Here is a 23,482-nt window from a genome sequence, read left to right as displayed (position 1 = left end):
TATCACATCATCTGAAAATAATGATAGATTTACTTCCTCCTTCCCAATTTGGATGCCTTTTATGTTTTCTTCTTCTCTGATTGTTGTGGCTAAGACTCCCAGTACTGTGTTGAATAAGAGTGGTGAAAGCGGACATCCCTGTCTTGTTCCTGTTCTTAGGGGAAATGGTTTTAGTTTTTTCCCATTGACTATGATGTTGGCTGTAGCTTTTCATGTATGGCCTTTAATATGCTGAGGTATCATTCTTCTGTTCCCACTTTGCTGAGAACTTTTTTAAAAAGTTGATTTCAGAGAGGATGGGAGAAGGAGAGAGAGAGAGAGAAACAATGATGAGAGAGAATCATTGATTGGCTGACTCCTACACGCCCCCTACTGGGGATCGAGCCCACAACCTAGGCATGTGCCCTGACAGGGAATGGAACCATGACCTCCTGATTCATAGGTTGACGCTCAACCACTGAGCCACGCCGGCCGGGCACTGAGGAATGTTTTTAAATGAAAAGTGGGTGTTGGATTTGGTCGAATGTTTTTCTGGGTCTATTGATATTATCGTGTGTTTTGGTCTTTCAATTTGTTTATGTGATGTATCACATTTATTGATTTGCAAATTTTGTGCCAGCCTTACATCCCTGGAATAAATCCCACTTGGTCATAATGTATGACCTTTTTAAAATATTTCTGGATCTGATTTGCTAATATTTTGTTGAGGATTTTTGCATTCATGCTCATCAGGGGTATGGCCTATACCAGTGATGGCGAACCTATGACACGCGTGTCCAAGGTGACATGTGAACTCATTTTTGTGGTTGATTTTTCTGTGTTAAATGGCATTTAAATATATAAAATAAGTATCAAAATAATAAATCTTTGTTTTACTATGGCTGCAAATATCAGAAAATTTCTATATGTGACACGGCACCAGAGTTAAGTTAGGGTTTTTCAAAATGCTGACACGCCAAGCTCCAAAGGTTCGCCATCACTGGCCTATACCGTAATTCCATTTCTTTGCAATGTCTGTATCTGGTTTTGGAATTAGGATAATGCTAGCCTGGCCAAAAAAGAGCATGGAAGTGTTCGTTTCTCTGGAATTTCTTGGTATATTTTGAGGAGGATAGGTGTTAGTTCTCTTTTGAATGTTTGGTAAAACTCCCCTGTGAAGCCATCCATGTCAGGGCTTTTGTCTGCTTTGAGTTTTTTGATTACTGCTTCAGTTCCATCAGGTGTTTTCAGCCTATTCAGGTTTTGTGATCCTTCCTGATTCAGTTTTGTACAGGTTTTATGTGAACCTATGTTTTTAGTCCCCCTGAGTGGTCATTATACTCCCCCACCTCCCAGGCCCCAGGCCTTTAGTGACCCACCCCTGTATTTGGGTTCATCTGCTTCCCTGGGTGGCCTGCTTGGCTCTTTCTCCTTCTGTGACAATGTCAGCCTACTGTTTCTTGTGGGGTCCTTCTCTGTTCACCGGAAACACATATTTTTCTGCATCTCCTCGCAGGTCAGTTTACATCTACGGCTATCATTTTATTGTCCCTCTGCCACAGGCAGTTCCAACTCTGGTCTCTAGACTTTACTTGTGTGAGTCAGATGCTAGTTCCTCAACCTACCAGGAGGCACAGCTTTCTGAAACTTTTTTGTCATTTGCGTGAGGTAGCAACATTTGTCTCTCATTCTAGAAGTCATCTACCACGTGATGAGGACACTCAAGCAGCTCCTGGAAAAGCCCCGGTGGGAAGAAACTGAGCCCTCCCAGGAACTGCCAGCACCAACTCGCCAGCCTGTGACTGCACCTCTTTGGAACCAGAGCTCGCAGCTCCAGTCAGTTGTGATGACTGCAGCCCCAGTGACACCTCCACTGAAGCCTCATGTGACCTCCTGGACCAGAACCACCTAGCTCAGTTCCTGAGTTCACGACCCACACCAGCAGTGAGTTTGGAAAATGTTCATTATTGCCTAATTTTGAAGGTTTTTTTGAAACACAGTTCATACACATAACTGTTACCATTTTAGAGTGTGCATTTCAGTGCTTTCTAACACATTCATTGTTATGCAGCCATTGCCACTGTCTCATTCCAGAATATTTCCATCTCTTCAAAATGATAGCCCATACCTCGTAGCAGTCTCCATTAGTTCTCTCTACTGCCCACCACCTAAAAGCTGTTCATTTACTCTCTGACTCTAAGGATGTGCTTATTGTGGACATTTGCTATAAATGGAAACATAGAACTTGTGATTTTTAAAAAAGATATTTTTATTGATTTCAGAGAGAAGAAGGGAGAAGGAGAGAGAGAGAGAAACATCAGTGATGAGAGAGAATTATTGACCGGCTGCCTCCTGCACACCCCCAACTGGGGATCAAACCCGCAACCTAGGCAGTGCCCTACCTGGGAATTGAGCCATGACCTCTTGGTTCATGGGTCGACACTCTACCACAGAGCCACACCGGCTGGGACCAATATGTGTTTTTTTTGAATGATTTCTTTTAGATATCATAATGTTTTCAAGGTTCATCTGTGTTGCAGGACAGGTCAATCATTTCTTCTTTTTTTTTTAAAAGACTTTTTTTAGAGCAGTTCTAGGTTTATTTCAACATCCAGAGGAAGTATAGAGATCTCCCATATATACCTGCTGCCCTCCCACATGCATAGCCTCTCCCACTGTCAGCATCACTAACCAGAGGGATACATTTTTAACTAAGGATGAACCTACATTGACTCATCATTATCACCCAAATTCCATAGTTTACCTTAGGATTCACTTTTGGTGTGGTGGGAATGGGTTTGGATGAATGTATACTGACATACAGGGTGGGGCAAAAGTAGGTTTACAGTGGTTCCTTTGAGAAACAATAGTTAACAAATAATAATACAAGAATGAACTGTTTTGTGTACTCATAAATGTGAACCTATTTTCCCCTCACCCTGTATATCCATCATTATAATATACAAAATATTTTTACTGCACTAAAAATCCTCTGTGCTCTGCCTGCATTCTTTTTCATAGGTGTACTAGTGGCCTGGTTCATGCTATTCATGCACCGGGAGTGGTGTCCCTCACCCGGCCTGCACCCTCTCCAATCTGGGACCCCTCGGGGGATGTCTGACTGCCAGTTTAGGCCCAGTCCCTGTGGGATCCCTCATGGCCCTGTGGGATTGGGCCTAAACCGGCAGTCGGACATCCCTGTCACAATCCGGAACTGCTGTCTCCTAATCGCTGACCTACGTGCCTGCCTGATTGCCCCTCACCACTCTGCCTGCAGGCCTTCTTGCCTCCAACTGCCCCCCTCTGCTTGCCTGTTCGCTCCCAACTTTCCCCCACTGCTCGCCTGCTTATCCCCCAATGCCCCCCCCCCTACCCCCCGCTAGCCTGTTTGCCCCCAACTGGACCTCACTGCTCGCTTGCTCTCCCTCAGCTGTCTTCCCCTGCTGGCCTGATCACCCCCTACTGCCCTCCCCTCCTGGCCTGATCGCCCCTAACCGCCTCTGCCTCAGCCCCGCTGCCATGGCTATATCCGGAAGGATATCCAGAGGTCTCCCGGTCTAATTAGCATATTAGCCTTTCATTAGTATAGATAATATTTCACTGTAATGGTATATTGTATTTTTTTAATATTTGTACACATTTGCTTATATTTTTGATGAGAAACAATATAATAAAAAGACAATAAAAACTAATGAAACTATATAGGGGGTGGGAGGAGTCAGGGTAGAGGAGACCAGGATGGGGGCAAAACTTATCTGTATACACCTTGGTATATAATATGACTTTGGAATAAAGTTTTGAGGCAATTATAACACAGATTACATCCAGAAAAAAACACACAAAATGAAAAAAGAAAAAGAAGCAAGTGAATCTAGTTGTACTTTGTTAGTGACATAACCAAGTAGAGAAAAGAATTATTCTGACTGAACTTAGAATACAATATATATATATAGATATAGATATATCTATATCTATATCTATATATATATATATATGTATAGATATATCTATATCTATATCTATATATATATATATATATATATGTATATATTTTTTTTTTTGAGTCAACTAAATATTTACTGAGAACCTTTTATGTGGTAGCTGCTGGGATATAAATATGCATACTCTGCTCCAAAGGCTCTACCAACTAGGTGAGGGAGACAGACAGCACATGGTATGGTGATACACACAGGGTGTGACAGAAACATCCAGGAGGGAATCCTCTCCAGGGAGTTCGTACAATTCTTGTTAAAGGAGATGATCTCAAAAGTCAGTAGTGAGTGGTAATACCATATGTAGAGAACCTGAAGCACTTCAGTATTATTGTAACTTACACTTGGAGACGAGATAGGTGATTAATTATGTCAACATGTACAGTAGTTAAAAAAAAGAAACCCCAAACAACCCAGGAAACAATCCCTCCCCCCACCAAGAACTAGGCAAAAGGCATAAGGCATTCATAAGGCATTCCTAGTACATAAACGCCAAGTATATCTAAGTGATCCAATATATTCATGGACAGTCTGAAGATGCTGAACTAAACTGATTTTCCCCCCAAGTTAATAACGCCATCAAACCCAGTTTCCATTTTAACCCCCACATTGTTTGTAACATAGCCAATTCTCATCGGTCATGGAGGCAAAAACCCTTAAGGGCAAGATGCGGCTGGAACTTTCAAACTGACCCCCTCAAGTGATACAATACAGATCCCTTCCCAGTGCCGAGTCCATGTGCCCCACCCTGTGAAGGAGGCAAAGACAGAAAGGGGGAGGAGGAAGCAAGACCAGGTGAAAAGCGGGGCTGTTCAATTTTGAATCAGACAAAGAAAAGAAAAACCAGAGCAGCAAGGCAAAGGGACTAACAGGCTATTGAGGGGACCAGGCGGCGGCTCCAGCACAGGCGGGAACAGCAACAGCAGCGGGGCACCCACAGCTTACGTGAACCACGGGGCAAAGCCCCCCACGGCTTCGGGCTTCGGCTTCGGATTCGGCTTCGGCTTCGGCTTCTTCAGCTTCGGCTTCGGCTTCGGCTTCTTCGGCTTCTTTGGCATCGGCTGCTTCCGCTTCCGCTGCTTCGGCTTCTTCGTCTTCGGCTTCGGCTTCGGCTTCGACTTCGGCTGCTTCGGCTTCGGCTTCGGCTTCGGCTTCGGCTGCTTCGGTTTCGACTGCTTCGGCTTCTTCGTCTTCGGCTTCGACTTCGGCTGCTTCGGCTGCTTCATCTTCGGCTTCGGCTTCGGCTGCTTCGGTTTCGGCTGCTTCGGCTTCTTCGTCTTCGTCTTCGGCTTCGGCTTCGACTTCGGCTGCTTCGGCTGCTTCGGCTTCGGCTTCGGCTTCGGCTTCGGCTGCTTCGGCTTCGGCTTCGGCTTCGGCTTCTTCGGCTTTGGCTTCGGCTGCTTCGGCTTCGGCTTCTTCGGCTTCGGCTTCTTTGGCTTCGGCTTCTTTGGCTTCGCCTCTGCTTCGGCTGTGGTTTCGGCTTCGGCTTCAGCTTCGGCTGCTTTGGCTTTGGCTTTGGCTTCGGCTTCGGCTGCTTCGGCTTCGGCTTTGGCTTCGGCTTCGGCTTTGGCTTCGGCTTCGGCTGCTTCGGTTCGGCTTCGGGCGGCTTCACCAAGTCGTAGTGCTCCCCGCCAAAGCTGGAGGTGCAGCGCCGGTAGACGAGGGTGAGCGGCTTCTTGGTGTCCTCCTCCCCGATGAGGCGGACAGACGACTCAGTCTGGATCACCTCGATGGGGCCCTGCAGGACGTGCGACAGGGCCCTCAGCTCGAGTTGGCCTCACCAAGATGCGCTGTGCACCATGTTGTCGCAGTAGTCTAAGTCCTCGTGGGTGTAGACCTCGCGGGTTTCGGGGTCGCTGAAGAAGGGCAGGAATTCGTGGACCTGCTTGCGCTGGTAGTTGGGGGTGCGGCCCCGCAGGCTCTCCAGGGTCAGGGAGAGCGGCAGCTGGTCTTGGACGGCGCGGCACATGCAGTGTCTGTCTGCCGGGATCTCCATCTCCAGGTTCTTGGCCTCGAGGGTGACCGCCGGCTTCTCCTCCTCGTCCCGGGGACAGTTGGCCAGGTACCCCACTGGGCGTCGGGCGCTGCCATCTTCTGGCACGCTCTCTGCGGCGCCGCCCTGCTTTCGCACCTGTGTGGGCCCTCGAAGGCAAGGAGGCCGGTTCTCAGGAGCCATCTTGGCCAGACCCTCAGTGAGGGAATGGAGGTTGCTGCTGGCAGGGGGAAGCTCTGTGAACCTCCCCAGCTCCCGCTGCTGTTTCTGCTCTATTTCGGCCTCAAGGCGGCCAGGTCAAGGAGCAACTGCTTTCTTTTCTTCTTGTCGTTCTTAGGGACCGCGTTCTTCATGGCCTGGATGGGGTCCTGCAGCTCTTCTTTCCCGCGGAGGTGGCGACGCTTCAGCCGCTGATACTCAAGCTGCAGATCTGCCTGGTGTTTGGCGAGAACCCACGTTTGGTGGCAGCGAGAGGACCCGCCACCGTTCAGTCCAACTGCTCCAACCTCCAACAGGTAGCTGATCTCAGCCTCCAGTGGCGGGCTGCTCTAGAATACAATATTTTTACCAAACATTCTCAGTAAGATACATTCCAAGGCTAACAAATAGTTTAAATTAGATTCAGCAATTTTACTAGTAATAGTAATGTTGAGGCGGTTAGGAATTCAGACTTCCCCATGACAGATAAGAAATAAGCATAAATTTTAAATTATATGTAGTACGTGAAAACCCTGTATATTTAAATTTGAATTGGAAGTTTAGCAAGATGTTACTCTTCCCTTTAATAGAAGATAGATGTGGCCTTTAAATGTCCCCCCCTGATAGAATCCAGAGAAATGCTTGCTTGCAAGTGTGAGGTGGGGAATGGACTTGGTCGTCTAACCTTGTTCGCCAACCGGTGGTCCGTGGAGAAACAATATAATAAAAAGATAATTGCTGGCATTGCATCCTCAACAGAGCTGATGTCTGCCTCTGAGATTCCCAAAACCTGGGTTCTCGTCCCAGCTCTTCCTCCTGCTCCCTCCAAAGGCATCAAGCTCTGTACCGTGCTGAGCCCAGATTCCTCACCTCTGAAACGAGGAGAATGAGCCCGTGTGTCCTTTTCGCCCTTGAAAACCATGTGGAACGACCACAGATTTCTCGCATACCTTCCGACTTGCTGATGCCATGAATTCTGAGTGTCTCCCCCATTATTACATTCTTGAATGGGCATGTTCACGAAATTTCATCGGGATTGGAATCACATAGCAATACCTAGAAAAAGAAATATTGCTGGCTTGTTAGCACAAAGTGGAGGCAGAAGGAATCTACTTTGTCTTTTTGTCTCTTTCAGCCATGGAATTCCATGGACACCTGCACAGCATAGGCACCAGGGAAGGTCTGAAGGAGTGAGAACTACAAAAAGCTGTGGAGAGCTTTACGTGGAATTTCATCGTCTTAAAGGTACCTAGCAGGTTGTTGCTGGTGCTAGTGGTTTTGCAGACTTTTTCAGCATGTTTCTTTCTGTCCGCACATTTTGTGCACGGTCCATTATCCACCACTAGAGGCTATACATGCTCACAGGGATGCAGTGCCCTCTGTCCTCTGAGCGTCTGCAGGCACCATGGCTGGGCGGCACGGCTCAGAGGGAGAATGTGGGGACTTTAACGGTTGGTGGGCACAGTGTGGATTCTGGTAGGAAGTGAAAGGACCTTGCGTTTCATCTGCCAGGTGCTGAACAAACCAGCGATGAGCCTGGAGAGTGAGGGCACTTCCTTGTCGTCATCATGGAGGTTATAGCTCTGGACCAGCCGTAGTCAGGTGCAGCAGTCGCTTTGTACTCACTCCTCCATTTCAGGGCTGTGTGGCCCAGGATCCGGGCGGGGTAGAGTTCCTCTCAGGCCACGTGTCCTACCGCCTAGAGAGGGTGCTATCTGTCTGCGTGGAGTTGGAAAGTCGCCTAGCTCGCAGTCTTCATGATGTGGCCCGATCTCGTATATTGAATACTTTGAATTCGCTGAATCTCAGTGGTGGTTCTTGGGTCTGTTGTGCAGTTGCTGGCAGCAGGGACTGCGGTTGTCCACTTTGGCTGGACATGTGAGATGGCTCCCTCCGGTGGCTGTAGACCAGAGTGTCTGCGCCTGGTCTTTCCATGTGGCTTGGCCTTCTTCTAGCAGGCACTGGGTTCCAAGAGGGAGTCAGCATTCCAGATGACCCATAAGGGACCTGCAGGTCTTCCCCAGCCTCTCCTCAGAAGTCCCAGGTCACCTCTCCTGCGTTCCTTTGTTTAAGCAAGTCACTAAGTCCACCCAGACTCAAGGGGGTAGAGAACTTGACCCCTCTTGATGGGTGAGTGGCAAGGTCATGCGTGCTACTGGGTATTACTGGCTCCACTTGTGTTGTTCACCGCCTTTCCTCGTCGTCTTTGCCGGTTTTCCAGCAGACCCACCCTCCATCTCTCCTGGGATGCGATTGATGAGCTCTGTGCAGTGATTGCCCCTTGGTCCCCATACTAGGGCCTAGTTTTCCTGGAGATGCAGGGACCGAGGAACTGCGGCTGGCTGTGAGGTGCTGCTGGGGAAGGGTGGTATTTCTCGCTACTGTATTTTGTCTTACCCATTTATGAGCTGATGGACATTTGAGTTGCTTCTAGGTTTTTTATTATTATTATGAATAATGCTTCTATGAACCTTTGAACATAAGTTTTTGTGTGAACATATGTTTTCAGTTCTCTTGGGTATATATACCTATACTGGAATTTCTGGACCATAAGGTAACTATGCGTGACGTTTTGAGGACTTGTCAAAGTGTTTTCCACAGCAACTGTACCATTGCATTCTGGTAATGTACAAGGGTTCTGATTTCTCCAAATCCTCTGCAACACTTGTTAATGTCTTTTTGATATAGCCATCCTTGTAGTTATGAAGTGAAATCTCATTGTGGTTTTGATTTGCATGTGTCTTATGACAATGATGTTTAGCTCTTTTGAGCATCTTTTTCATGTGCATTTTGGCCATTTGTGTATCTTCTTGGGAGAACTATCTGTTCATGCTTTCCATTGTATAATTTGGTTGTCTTTTTTTTTTAAAAAAATACATATTTTATTGATCTTTTACAGAGAGGAAGGGAAAGGGATAGAGAGTTAGAAACAATGATGAGAGAGAAACATCGACCAGCTGCCTCCTCCACACCCCCTACTGGGGATGTGCCTGCAACCAAGGTACATGCCCTTGACCAGAATCGAACCTGGGACCCGTCAGTCCGCAGGCCGAGGCTCTATCCACTGAGCCAAACCGGTTAGGGCTGGTTGTCTTTTTAAAAAGAGATCTTTAATTGATTTTTAGATAGAGGAAGGGAGAGGGAGAGAGAGAAACATCAATCGGCTGCCTCCTGCATTCCCACTACCGGGGATCCGTCTGCAACCAGGCATGTGCCCTGACTGGGAATTGAACCGGCAAGCCTTTAGACCAGGGGTCCTCAAACTACGGCCCGCGGGCCACATGCAAATACAAATATTGTATTTGTTCCCATTTAGTTTTTTTACTTCAAAATAAGATATGTGCAGTGTGCATAGGAATTAGTTCATAGTGTTTTTAAACTATAGTCCGGCCCTCCAACGGTCTGAGGGACAGTGAACTGGCCCCCTGTTTAAAAAGTTTGAGGACCCCTGCTTTAGTGTATGGGACAGTATCCAACCGAGCCATTCCAGCTAGGGCTAAAATGGTTGTGTTTTGATTGTGGAGTTTTAAGAGTTCTCTGTATATTATGGATACTACAACCTTATTAGATATATAATTTGCAAATATATTTTCCCACTTTGTGGATTGTCTTTTTACTTTGTAGATACTCCCCTTTGACACAAAAGTTCTTAAATTGTGATGACTTTTCAGTTAAAGTACTTTTACATTGGTTGCTTGTGCTTTTGGTGTCACACGGAAGAAACTGATGTGTAACACGTGGTTGCAAAGAGAACTGTTTTTCATTTGAAGGGTTTTATAGTTTGTAATAGAAGTTGGTTATAAAAAGGGAGGGAGGAACACCTAATTAAGGCTCAGGTTTCTTTGTAGGTGTATATATTTTAGGCAAACATACATATGTAAGATGAAATTGGGAAAATAGATTCCATTAGGATGCCATGTACAGGTACCCTTAAGAAAGGCCTCTTGTAGACCTGGGGGCTCTTACCTGACCCAGAGAAGCACTCCATTCTTCTAGACATCCCTTTGCATAATGGGTGAGAATAGGAGAGAAGTGCGGAAAAGGGGAAGGTGCCAGAGAATGAGAGAAAAGAGGGTACAGGAGAGAATATTGGGAAGTTGTGCTGGGGGAAAGTGAGGGAAGCTAGTTTTCCTTTCATCCTCATCGGAGTTGTTGGAGTGCATAGAGACCCCACACATATTTGACTGCTGTCTGATATGTCTGGACCAGAACTCTCTTGGTTGTTCTCAGAAAATTTCCACATTGAATTATTTCTGGTGTGATTTTGTTTCTTCACCTTCAAGCCTTGGGCGGTTAGCCTACTGGGTTCTCCCAGGAAGCCTGTTTTGTAAAGGCCCCTTCACAAGTCTTAGTGATTTTTGGTTATTGATTTCACTGCAGCTTCATGCATCCAGTGACTAGTCCATCTGGGTGGCAGTGTAGGCAGCGCTTCATTTTGGTGAACACTCGTTTCTCACAGTTGTATCCCTTTTGCCATTTGTAAAGCAACATGCCCGGCCTCCCGGCTCCATGGGCTTCTGGCCACGCCAGGGAGCCCGAGTCTCAGTGTGCACACATGGCAGTGGAGGCGCTTTGGAGTGGGTTGTCTTCATGTTGGTCCCTGGCCCAAGCTTTTGAGCTCTCCGACACTTTTGACAGAAGGATCCATGGAATTTTGAACTCCTTCCTCGTGGAGGCTGCTAAGGTCGCAATGCTCTATTGGAAATATACAGGTGATTTCCTGTAGGCTGAAATAGGATGCTCTCATTTGAACATCATAGCTGTGATGTGGGATGTTATCATGTCTTGCTTCATAGATGCTGTTCCTTTTTAATTTTTGGTAGAAAAACCACAGCCTGTCAAAGACAGCTGCTATGCTGTGCTCCATCATAACTACGCTAACATTAAAAACAAAGGCTTTTAATGATTGTAATGTATACAGTTTGGCAGAACTCTGCTGATGTGCATTACTGATACTTTATTTAAAAACAAAGATAGTCCATGTTGAAACTGATCAACCTAAGGTAAACAGTGGTTTTTAGGCTGGCTCCATGATTTAAGCTGTACCTATCCAGCTAAGACAAAAAACAATCATTTGAACCAATTGTTCAGAGTTTTGAAGAAGAAACAATCCAGGAAAATGTCAATAATGATGACTGGCAAAATCAAAATTGGAAACAAAGAAAGTGTTTATAGAGCTGCCAGCAAAGAAAGCTTGGGAGGAGATGACAAGTTTGGAATTTCTGGGATGGAATTGGATAAGCATCTCAGTCCAGTTTCCTTAGTTGCTGCAGAGACAGCACTGTCCTTGAATCTGACAGGGTCCTGCACTCCCCTGTGCACTGACCCTTTGTGTAATCCAGTCTTCATTGGAGCCTGAGGAACTGTCTGGACCTGCTCCTCTCTGGCCTTCTTCCTTGGCACATGCATAGTTTCTCTGGTGTACGACTCCCTGTGAGATCCCAGAGCCCTCTGGCATGCAATTCACTGTGCAGCCCCGGCGCCTGTGGGAGGGTGGCACCCTATGTCCCCCTGGCACGCACTGGCAGCACAGTCCTGGGGCCTGGGCGTGGTGCTTGGTGCCTCTGGCTCACACCTCAGTGTGGTCCTGGTGCCTGGGCAGGGCACCATGCTGGCTGCCTCTGGGTCTCACTGTTTCAGCCTGTCCTGGGTCTTGGGCAGGCGCGCCCCTGGCTTGAACTCACAGCCCGGAGTCCTGGAGCGCTGGATCCTGGAACCAGGACAGGGAGGTGGTCTCTCTGGTGTGTGCTCACTGCAGTCACCTGGGAGCCCGTGGTGAGGCAGTGCGCCACTCACTGCAGGGATGCGGCAGTGGTCCTTTGCCAGTTACTGCTGGCACGTGGCTCACTGTTTGGGTTTGGCGTGTTGTCTCAGGCCAGTCTGGGTGCTGGTGTGGCTGCACTCCTGGCCTCCGCTGCTCCTCCCTTCAGAATGTCATGGGCTCCGCACCAGAGCCGCTCCTGGCCTGGGAGTGCCTATAAAGGTAGCAGGGGCTCCCTGGCCAGCAGGGCCTGATCCTCCAGTCCCCAGACTCCTGGGAGGTCTAACTGTCCCTCACTCACCCACACACGCAGCACATACGTCCACACACTCCCCTCTCCTTAACTCACACTCTCTTCCTCACTGCCGTCCTGCTGGCCACCATGTTGGGATCCTCCCCTTCCAGGCTGTTTTAATGGAGGTGGTTCTTCTTTCACACTCGGGTGCTGCTACTGGCTGTGTCTGGGAATGTCAGCACTGGATAGTGAGGAGGCCACTTCACTTGCGTTGGTCTGTTCTGGCTGAGTACTCAGCATTGATCTTGGTCTCTGTTTTGTTTCTTTCCTGTTGGTTTTAAACTGCGGCTTTAGGGGCAGCGTTCTTTTTCGCTTGCCATAAAGCCTCCTCAGGATGTTTATCAATATGTACAAAGTATACTTTTTTATTCTTTCCTCTCCAATCATTTTCAACGCGTTCTCTGCATGGGCAATGTCATTTCCCATTGTGCGAGATCTCTCTGCGGTCGGGGTGTCCAAATCTTGTGTTTCTCAGTGTGGTTGCTGGCTTGTTTGGTTGCCTCAGTCAGTAATTCTTCATGCTGTCTATGACTTTTCTCTTTCATACCCGTTTTTTATGAACCCATGCCCTCTCTGGTTGGTTGCTAAAAAGCATTGGACGTGCTATTCCTGAGCACCTCTTGTGTTCATTTTGGTGTGAACCTCGAGCTGGGATCTCTTGAAACCATACAAGGCCACCAAGGGTAGGTTGCCTCCTGAGACCAAACATGATCACCAACATGGCACTTAACACTAGCAGGCACTTCTGTTGTTGGAACAGAAGGTAATATTGGTTAAACCAAGGTTTCCTCTTTTAGTACTGGATCCTCTCTTTTTTTTAAAAATATATTTTATTGATTTTTTACAGAGAGGAAGGGAGAGGGATAGAGAGTTAGAAACATTGATGAGAGAGAAACATCGACCAGCTGCCTCCTGCACACTCCCCACTGGGCACGTGCCCGCAACCAAGGTACATGCCCTTGACCGGAATCGAACCCGGGACTCCTTAGTCCGCAGGGTGATGCTCTATCCACTGACCCAAACCGCTCCGGCTGGATCTTCTCTTGTTTGTTTGTTTGTTTGTTTGTTTTCCCCACAGAAACAACCCTATGATTGTTCCTCGGTTTCCAATTTGGGGATTTTGTGTGAGTTGTGTTCTTCTAATATAGAAGAGTCATGGTGGTTGCTTTCCCTCTACTTTTCTGCTCTCATGGTTTGACTTTGTGTGCTCACTTGCCCGTGCTTAATTGAAAAGGTATCCATAGAGGGAAGACTCAAACAATTCCCTGCCATCCTGGTTAGTTTTGGTCATTTTCAGTTTAATTTCAGGTGAGCCCATCTTCTTTGGAATCACAGTCTGTAGTACTGAAGGAGGAGATGGTAGCTGTGGAGGAGAAGGTTTTTCCAGAAGTTCATGTGATCTTGTGTTTGGCATTTCTGAATGTTAATAGTGGAGCTAAAGTTTCTAATTGCACCAAAGCCATTGGCTGATGCATTGGGCTGCTGCTTAGAAGACTGGTATTTGGTTTGAGTTTCATACATGCCGATTGATGGTGGATAGCCATTTGTGAGTGGAGGATCTTCTGTTGTCACTGTTCTCTTCAAAGGCATCGTCCTGATAGATGTTGGTGGAGCCAATGAGTTGAGGACCTTGCTGAGTGGTGTTTCCCATGATCCCTTGCCTGAAAGAGAAAGGGAAATCCATTGTTTTGCTCCAGCAACTTTCCCTTTCTCTCATCAGGTCTTCAGTTTGTTCCATTCTACCTTGCTGGCTGTGTCAGTATTATCACAGGAGAGACACGAGGCCCAGAGTGGCACTGGGTACAGGCAGCCACTGGGGCTGCAGGGGGAAGGGATGGTACCAACCTAGGCCATATGAAATCTCTGGGCTAGATTTCTCTGATGTCAGATGCTTCTGCCATGGCGGCAGGCACAGGGCCTGGCCTAGAGACGAGAGGAGGAAGAGTTTAGGACAGCTGTGGGCAAACTATGGCCCGCGGGCCGGATCGGCCCCTTTGAAATGAATAAAACTACAAAAAAAAAAGACCGTACCCTTTTATGTAATGATGTTTACTTTGAATTTATATTAGTTCACACAAACACTCCATCCATGCTTTTGTTCCGGCCCTCCGGTCCAGTTTAAGAACCCATTGCGGCCCTCCAGTCAAAAAGTTTGCCCACCCCTGGTGTAGGAGGTTGTATAGGCAGGGGAGGTGGAGGAATGGGGGTCACAGTGCAGCTGCTGCTATCAGAGAGTAGCCTGTGGCTGGTGGCTGGACCAAGGGGGCAGGGTCCTCCAGGTTTGAGCCTCCATTTTGCCTTTGCATGCTTGTCCATGGCTATCAGTGGATAGGTTCCCTCGGCCTCCACCTGGTTTCTGGCTGTTGCTGCTACCACTGCCTGCTCCTGCCACTGTGCACAAAGTCCTCCCACCCCGACTGTCCCGTAGTGACCTTTGCACATTTGCACAGCCCTTTCTAAGAATGTTATAGCTTTTTAAAAAAACAAAACAAAACACGACAACATAGTTTTATTGATTTCAGGGAGGAAGGAAGAGGGAGAGAGAGATAGAAACATTAACAATAAGAGAGAATCATTGAGTGGCTGCCTTCTGCACACCCTCTATTGGGGATTAAGCCCACAACCCCGGCATCTGCCCTGGACCAGAATCGAACCCCGGACCCTTCAGTCCGCAGGCCGATGCTCCATCCCCTGCGCCAAATTGGCCGGGTAACTTTTTTGATACTGTTGCATTACATTTGTTGGAGGAAAAGCAGAAACTTTTCCAGAAGATAGGCTTTCTTGCAGAGTAGGTCTTTAACAACCGTTCATTGAGTATCCTTTTGTTTTGTTTTCTTGTTTGTTTATTGATGGTCACGTGAGGATATTTTCCCATTGATTTTAGAGAAAGTCAACGGAGCAGGGGAGAGACAGAGAGAAACATCTGTGAGAGAGACACATCGATTGGTTGCCTCCCGTGTGTGCGCCGACCGGGGCCGGGGAGCAAGCCTGCAACTGAGTACGTGCCCTTGATCAGCATCAAACGCAGGATTCTTCAGCCTGTGAGCCAGTGCTCTATCCACTGAGCGATACAGGCTAGGGCTCATTGAGCGTCTTTTGGTGAGCATAAAAGAAAGTAACCATAGTCTCTTTCTACTTATGCATGAAAGCTGCCTTTGGGATTCACTCTTCCCTGGTCTGGCAGGAAATCTCCAGAAGGTCTCTTAGCCAACTTTTCCCTCTTAAATACCCAGTCATCTTGTGGTCACTTTGAAGCATTTAGTAGCCTAGTGTACTGTAACAGTCAAAACCTTACACTTCTAAATACTGGGAAATTGCTGTCTACTGGAAACTGGCACCTTCATGGATTTTGTAGTCTTGCTAGTGATGTGTGTGTCTGTGTATGGGTTGAATGTAGTACTTCTTTATGCCTTTTCTCTTTCCATCTCCTTCCTCCACTTGACCACCACTCCAGATGTGGTTCCCAGGGAGAACAGTGCACGTGGAGAAGAACACACCCTGGCAGGGTCATTAAATGTGTAATGGGAACAGAGGGAAACCCGAGCCCATGCTCTTATGGGTCCATTTTGAACTTCCTAAAGAGACCGCAGACTGCTGGCTCCAGTCTCATCGGGTGCCTTTCTTCTAACTGGCCACCGAACTTCCGTTCACCCCCTAGTCTCCTTGAGCCACACTTGTGTCAGGGTCATTGCTTCTCCCGGTGCTCTGCCTGTGTCCTTTCCTTTTCAGACAGCGGAGTACACTTGCTTTTGCAGGGCTCTCATGTGGACTATGGCCCTCACAGTTCCTCTCTGCATGTGGTGGAAGTGCAGGTCCTATTTATTCAATACAGCTTATTGTGTGGTCTGGCCAGGCATTTTCAGCCCCCGATTCCCGATTTCATTTGCATGAGTCAGGCAGTGGTTCTGGGGTCCAGCTGACTGAAGAAGACAGGAGTCAAGCTTTCTCAAGCTTGTTTTCATTTGATGAAGGTCAGAAGGAGGTGATCCTTGTCTTGTCCTCTCCTCATGGGGGTGGAGAAAATTCCCACCATTATTGCTTCCTCAGCGTGTACGAGTACATATTGACTTTGGAAACACAGACCTTTCCTCCTCAGGGCATCTTCATCCCTAGCTTCTCTTCCTATGTGAGCCACATAGTAGAGTAGGGGTTGGCAAACTTCTTGACTTGAGGGCCACAGTGGGTTCTTAAACTGGACCGGAGGGCCGGAACAAAAGCATGGATGGAGTGTCTGTATGAACTAATACATGTTAACACTGCTGCTGGTGAAGGAGCAGAGGGGAGAGCAAGACAACCCTCCGGTCTTTCGGGTCGGCGGGCCGGATAGAACAGCCGAACGGGCCGGATCCAGCCCGTGGGCCGTAGTTTGCCCATGGCTGTACTAGAGCATGTCTACTTTCATCTGAGGGCTCCATGGGTGCAGCTTCTGCCTGGATGTTAAACTCCCCTAAATACCCAGGCTTTTGCTGTTCTCTTTTCTGTTGGGGTTTTCTGTCTCCGTGGGTGCTACTCTTGGGTGTTCCTTTTTAAAGTATAAGCAAAGCTTTATTCATAACATAATAAACATACCTTCCATAATTTCTTCACAGGTAGTCCAAAGAATAAAACCTCTGGCTTAATTGGAATTTACGTTTTGCCTTACATATTCCAAAATCTATCCATGTCAACTTTGGAATTTTAATCATGCCTGATACTGTGCAATAGGGTACACCTGTACCAGTGACCAAATTCCTAACTTTTGTTGTTCAGCCATTTTTCTTGATCTTGCTGTCTGACTCCATACATTCTAGAATATTTGATGGATTTGTAATAAACCTGACTTGCGTTCTTCTTATTAAACAAAGTGTATGCTAAAAAAATGCCCACAATTCAGCTACTAAAACTCCTTTAAAGATCTTCTTTGCCAGTGGTTCCAAAGTTTGGGCCATCCGTACTCCCCACTCTGGGTAGCCCAAATCAACCTTGCCTTGGATACTTTCCTTTTTTTATATAAAAATATTCATTGTTCAGATTATTACAGATGTTCCTCTTTTTTCCCCCCATAGCTCCCCTCCACCTGGTTCCCATCCCACCCCATGCCCTTACCCCTGCCACTGTCCTTATCCATAGGTGTAAGATTTTTGTCCAATTTCTTCCCGCACCCTTCATACCCCCTTCCCCCTGACAATTGTCAGTCCACTCCCTTTCTGTGCCCCTGCTTCTATTATATTCACCAGTTTATTCTGTTCATCAGATTTTTTTATTGACTTAATTTTTAGATTCACTTGTTGATAGATATGTATTTGTTGTCCCTTTGTTGTTCATAATTTTTATCTTTACCTTTTTCTTCTTCCTCTTCTTAAAGAATACCCTTTAGCATTTCACATAATCCTGGTTTGGTGGTGATGAACTCCTTTAGCTTTTTCTTGTCTGTGAAGCTCTTTATCTGATCTTCAACTCTACATGACAGCTTTGCTTGGTAGAGTAATCTTGGTTGTAGATTCTTGCTATTCATCACTTTGAATATTTCTTGCCACTCCCTTCTGGCCTGCATGGTTTCTGTTGAGAAATCAGCTGACAGTCGTATGGGTGCTCCCTTGTAAGGTAACTAACTGTTTTTCTCTTGCTGCTTTTAAGATTCTCTCTATGTCTTTTTCCCTTGGCATTTTAATTATGATGTGTCTTGGTGTGGTCCTCTTTGGATTCCTCTTTTTGGGAGTTCTTTTCACTTCCTGGACTTGTAAGTCTATTTCTTTCATCAGGTATGGGAATTTTACTGTCATTATTTCTTCTGATAGGATTTAAATATCTTGCTCTCTCTCTTCTTCTGGCACCCCCATAATTCAGATGTTGGTACGTTTGAAATTGTACCAGAGGCTCCTTACACTATCTTCATATTTTTGGATTGTTTTTTCTTTTTGCTTTTCCGGATGGGTGTTTTTTGCTTCCTTGTATTTCAAATCTTTGACTTGATTCTTGGGATCCTCTAGTCTTCTGTTGGATCTCTGTATATTATTCTTTATTTCAGTCAGTGTATGCTTAATTTTTGACTGGTTCTTTTCCATTTTTTTTAATTTTTTTTTTGGCATTCTCATTAAGATCCTTGAAGGTCTCACTAAGTTCCTCGGAGGTTTGTATAAGATTCTTGTGTAACCTTATAACTGTGGTTTTGTACTCTAAGTCCAGTAATTTGCTTTCCTCCATTTCTTTCATTTGTGACATGTTTCTCTGTCTCTGCATTTTGGCTGCTTCCCTGTGTTGATAGAGTGGCTTTGTGTGGTAGGTGTCCTATTGGGCCCAGTGGCTCAGCCTCCCCAATCACCTGAGGTAGACACTCTTGGTGCACGCCTTTGTGGGCTGGGTGTACAGTTTTGTTGTAGTTAAGCCTTGATTGCTGTTGGTATCCCTGGGAGGAAATGATCTCCAGGCCAATTGACTGCAAGCACACTCTGTGTCTGTAGTGGAAGAACTGCTGTGCTGGAGACACCCTTATTGGGCAGGACTTGCTTCAGTGAGGCTTTAGTGCTCACTGAGTCTGCCTCTTGAGTGTGTCACTTATGGATGTGAGGAGTTGAAATGTGGTATCTGACCACTGGGTATACTGGCTCCTGGATCTCCAAGGAGGTACAAATTCAGCCACCGTGTGAGTCCACCCAGCAGGAGCTACCGCGAGATCTGCAGATTTTTCCTCTTTGTTTGGGGTTTGGAGATTTTGCAGTTCTCTGACCCAGCTGCAGTTTGTCAGGTTAGGCTGCAAAAGGACAGGTGATTCATTTGCGCCGCTACGCACAGCTTAGGTGGGGTCGTAAATTGGCTGGGGTGGGGTCTCAGAGAATCACCAGGGTGCAGCAAACAGCAATGGCTGTCCATCAGCTGTCTCTGCATCTTGGTGTCTCCGTGTCTTGGCGTCTCCATGTCCCTGCATCCTGTGCCCCCACAGTAACAATGATCCCTGCGAGCAGTTCTGCAAGAAAGCCACCCCCACTTTCCGGCCCGAAGCTAGACAGTCCAGTTTCTCCCTGGAGGTGTCTGGGTCCCTAGAGACTCGTTGGAAATGAGGTCAGTGTAGTCGGGAGCTTGTATCTCCCGATTGACAAAAACCGCGCTCCCAGGTGCAGCCTGGTTCGCGGGCCTCCGCACCTCCTACCCAGCCTCAGTGCGCTTTTTTCTTTCCTTCTAGTTGTAGAACTTCCACTCAGCCAGCTTCCCCGTGGTTCTGGATGATAGCCGTTTTGTCTTTTAGTTGTAGTTTTAACGAGGTTGTGAGGGGCGGGAGGTACAGGTATATACCTTATGCCACCATCTTGGTTGTCCAGATGCTTTCCTTTTAAGACAGTCTTTGTCCATTGACTTTCTCAGACTCCATATGTCAGTCATGGAAAACACAGTCTTTCTTGCAGCAGGTGTTAGAAGTACTGTTTGCTCCAAATCAGTCCTCTCTTCTACAGTCAGATCCAGTCAGTTCCTGCCCCAGGCTCAGCTTCATTGAATCACATACTGGTTCCACTGTCTCTAACTCCAGGGGACATATGTCAAGCTTTCTGAAGGTGTTTGTCATTTGCTTGAGGCATGGGGAGAAGTAATCCTTGTCTCTCCTTTGTGAGGGTGGAGAAAATACCCACTATTGTCCCCTTTTCAGGGTCTACATGCAACCTTTGGAAAACACATTCCTTTTCTTGTGCTGCTGGAGGAATTGCAATTCTCTCTCATGTCAGCCCCTTCCATTTTCACTGGCAGGAGCAGTTCCAGCATCAGCTATTATTTCTATACTAGTAGCCCGGTGCACAAAAATTTGTGCACTGGAGGCGGGGGGGCAGGGGAGAGGGGGGTTTCCCTCAGTTACTAAACATTTATTGGCACAACACTGACCACATTTGGTGGTGGTGGTGGTCTTGTCAGAATGTGTTATATATTATGCAGATGAAAATCTATTTAAACAGATTTTTTGTAGATATTTTCAAAGATAGAAGAATTGTCCCTGTCAACTATTTTGGTTGATTCATATCTTCAGTAATTGTCATCATTGCAAAGTTTTCAGTCCCCATATGGATTGGTGGATATAATAGGTCATGCACTGTCCCAGTCCTTTGTAGCCTTTGTTACCTTAAGGACTCTAGTTTTCCATTTATATGTTTAAGTACCAACCTTACAGGCTTAAAAATGTAAGCTTTTAACACTGCTCTCTCTGTTCCGTATCCTTCCGATGAAACGTGGAGTTGGTTTGCAGCACAGGAGAGAAATTCAGAAGGGGAATATTGAAGTAATGACTGCAGTAGGAGAAGAGGGAACCTATTTCCCTGGCCACAGGTGCTGGCGCCCTGGGCCATAGGACTGGCAGCTTCTCCGGGTGGCTGCAGCCTGGGACCTCGGGTGGGTGGCTTGTCCGTCTCCTGGGCTGCAGCCAGCCGCAGGCGCTGGTGCCTGGACCAAGGGTCGGCCGCTTCTTCTTCTGGTGGCTTCTTCTTCTTCTGTGCTTCCAGGGAGGGCAGTCAGTTATGTGTATATGTGTGTGCATGCAAACATAGGCGTGTACACGTGTGTATGTGGAAATCTGCTGGGCAAGTCAAAACCATAGAAGAGTTGCCCCCTATCTCTTGAATCTTCCAGAGATATCCCCCACTTTTTTATTCTATCACTATTGGACACTCAGTATTTGCAGCCAGCCAGCCAGTAACTCACTCAGTGTCTATTTCTGACTTCTCCTTTCCCTGTCTGTCTTCCAACCCTTAATCATTATTTCCACCTGGATGCATCATATTTGCTCCCAATATGCTGTATAGAGAAGGAGTCAGGATGCTGTCTTCCCATGAATAGTACTCAGTAACAAACCAATTGCATTTTAGTTGGGCAGTGGCCCTACCCACCCTTCAAATCCCTTCCACCATGCATATCTGTTTCCCTTTTTGTTTGTTGGATTGTTTTGCTGCTCCTTCACCTCACCCCACCAACCTTGGATCGCAATGTAAAATTCTTTTACCATGTCAAGAAATTATTAAAAATACAGGTTCTTCTCCGATCTCTGGGGGCGGGGGAGCGGGGCGGGGAGCAGGGAGCAGGGAAGAGGCGGCTGCTGGCTTCTGAGATCTACGTGGCAGCACATAGGGGCCAGGACCCAGTCTCACGGGTTTTACCCACGCAGCTTGAAAGGTGCTCGCGATCTACGTGGCAGTCAGGACCCTGTCTCATGGGGTTTGCAGTTTGAAAGGTGCTCCCGATCTATGTGGCAGCCAGGACCCGGTCTCGGGGTTTTACTCATGCAGTTGGAAAGGTGCTCTCAATCTACGTGGTGGCCAGGACCTGGTCTCAGGGGGTTTTACCCACGCAGTTTGAACGGTGCTCGCGATCTACTTAGGGCTTAGTGCCGCTTCTTTCGTGCCCCTCAAGGCTTCTCTGATCACGGCTGGGGGTCGGGCAAAGGCTGCTTGGTTCTCAGATCATGGCTGGGGGGCTGCACCCTTTCTGCAAGGGGGTGAGGGTGCTTGGTGAAGACTTGTCCTCGAAGGAAGGTGTAGGGACCAAGCCCTAGGGCAGCAGTTCTCAACCTGTGGGTCGCGACCCCTTTGGGGGTCCAACGACCCTTTCACAGGGGTCGCCTAAGGCCATTGGAAAACACACATATAATTACATATTGTTTTTGTGATTAATCACTATGCTTTAATTATGTTCAATTTGTAACAATGAAAATTACATCCTGCATATCAGATATTTACATTATAATTCATAACAGTAGCAAAATTACAGTTATGAAGTAGCAACAAAAATAATTTTGTGGTTGGGGGTCACCACAACATGAGGAACTGTACTAAAGGTTCGTGGCTTTAGGAAGGTCGAACCACTGCCCCAGGAGGATTAGGAGGGTGTCTTTAGCACACCTCAGAAGAAGCTCAGGGATGGGAACTGGGGGAAAGCCCGAAGGTAATTTGGGCACGTTTGGGAGTTTGTAATAGAATAGAATCGTGTGTCTAGAGTCTCAGAGACCCTGACATGCGTTGAAGAAAAAAAAAATATCAGAAGTAAAATCATTATGACGACATAAGTAACTGTACAGACCTACCCCACAGCAGTCAAATCCCCGCAAATCAGAACATGAGCAACACCCACCTCCTTAACACTTCTGCACTCACACACGCACTATTGTCCACACCTATCCATGCCCAGCAATCACAGGCCCTAAGTGAAGACATAACCCAGGCCTCTCCTTGGCTTTCAGGTCCTAGAGATGAGAAAAGAGAACTGATCAGTGAGAGAAGCTGGGGCTGCTCACTGTATCTCTGCTCTGCCAGACTCAGAGAAGGAAGCCAGAAAGGACTAGGCAGTTATTTCTTTGGCACAAAACTTCACAGGCAGCAAAGAGTTTCATGGGCTTGAGTTAGTCTCAGGTTTAGATCCCAGTAGGAAAAAAGGGGAAAATGTGATCATTTAAATTATTTTTAAAAAGGGTGGGTGGGTGGAGGGAGGAGGACTTAAAACTTGATCCCTGTTCTCCCACCAGATGGCAGCATGACCATAAGCAGAATCAGTGAGGCCAAGCTGATACCATTTGACTGTGACTTCATTCAAACAGCATAGTTTGCTTTTATTTGAGCTCTGAAGAGAGGAGGCAAAACTTTCAGAGGAACAAGAGAGCCACATAAGCTCATTGCGTTAGTGTTTGGGGCAAGATTTTATCTGTTGGTTCACACAGCTTGTCTACAGCTCTGAAAGCTCCAGGGAGTGGCCCAACCCTTCTCTTCCACCTTTATTTAGCCTTCTGAGATGGACAGGTCCTCGGCATTCAGTCAAATGTGAAGTATGAAAAATAATGTCAAAATAAGATGTTGTTTTCTGGACAGTGGGACTACTGAAATTCTGTTCTACTCCCAAATCCCTACTTTTTGACAGAAAGATTTAAAAATATATTTCAAATTCAGTAAGTGCAACACTGAACTAAATAAACTTTTAACATAAAAAAATATAAGCCTGGCCAGTGTGGCTCGGTGGTTGGGTGTCAACCTATGAGCCAGGAGGTCACGGCACATGCTGGGGTTGCGGGCTCAGTCCCTAGTTGAGAGAGTGCAGGAGGCAGCTCATCAGCGATTCTTTCTCATCACGTTTCTGTCTTTCTCCCTTTCCCTTTTTCTCTGAAATGAATTTTACACACACACACACACACACACACACATATAGATAAATTATTTAATGTAGGATGTTTTGAGCATTTCTCCACTGATCCTATCAAGACAGTAATAGTACATAAAGCTATTGTCTGAGAGGATTGGTTTCCCCGTGTTCTTGGTAAATGGGCC

At 46.8% G+C, this 23,482-nt stretch overlaps 2 pseudogenes across 2 annotated transcripts; both read right to left on the bottom strand.

Moving 5' to 3' along the window:
* Positions 1 to 3,133: 3,133 nt before the first annotated feature.
* On the bottom strand, positions 3,134 to 13,869 carry LOC308511117 (OTU domain-containing protein 6A-like; annotated as a pseudogene). Its single transcript has 3 exons — positions 13,738 to 13,869; positions 5,519 to 6,512; positions 3,134 to 3,155 (listed from the first exon to the last, which is right to left on the bottom strand). The product of its transcript is annotated as an OTU domain-containing protein 6A-like (transcript).
* Positions 13,870 to 16,949: 3,080 nt separating this feature from the next.
* LOC308511125 (protein CEBPZOS-like) lies at positions 16,950 to 17,146 on the bottom strand (annotated as a pseudogene). Its single transcript has one exon. The product of its transcript is annotated as a protein CEBPZOS-like (transcript).
* Between the last annotated feature and the right edge of the window lie 6,336 nt (positions 17,147 to 23,482).

This window comes from Myotis nattereri (genome assembly GCF_964212035.1).
Source record: "Myotis nattereri genome assembly, chromosome: X".
Classification (NCBI taxonomy): Eukaryota; Metazoa; Chordata; class Mammalia; order Chiroptera; family Vespertilionidae; genus Myotis; species Myotis nattereri.
Note: the sequence above shows the minus strand (reverse complement) of the source record. Positions and strands in the feature narration are given on the sequence as shown.